Here is a 556-nt window from a genome sequence, read left to right on the forward strand (position 1 = left end):
TGATAGGCCGGAAGTGTTCACACAAAAAAATAAAAATGATCAAGTCATATTCAAGCCTAGTTGTGATCGTTTTATTTCTTCATATACTGCCAGCCTTTTGACATGAAAAAACAGGTTTTACCACTCATCCTATTTTTATGTGGGTAACACATTCTTATCTCCAGAATATTACGTGTGCTTGTTTAAATCAGAGGTGGGAAATTGTTAACCAAAACGGAAAAAAAAGGCACAGTTTAAATAAGCTCCATCACCCCCGCGACCCTACTGGGGATAAAGCAGTGGAGATAATGGATGCATGAAAATCTTTGGAGCGGCTTGTTCACGCACAAATACTTGGACCTCGCTGCGAAATAAAGGCAGCCATGGACCAAAATACTAGTCCCGATTCAAGGTTTTGTTTTGTTTTTTAACTTGAAAAAGCGAATATTTTTATTTTCAAGCGTTAGTGTAACGCGTAAAGCCGTAGTGTTGGCAGGTATGGTACAATTGGACATTAATCATATTTTACAAACAGGAAGTATGTGTGTGTTAAAGGGAAGTCGCTATTCTTGGCGAC

The sequence above is a fragment of the Urocampus carinirostris genome, chromosome 11, assembly GCF_059441175.1.
Source record: "Urocampus carinirostris isolate Australia breed hairy pipefish chromosome 11, RoL_Ucar_1.0, whole genome shotgun sequence".
NCBI classification, from domain to species: domain Eukaryota; kingdom Metazoa; phylum Chordata; class Actinopteri; order Syngnathiformes; family Syngnathidae; genus Urocampus; species Urocampus carinirostris.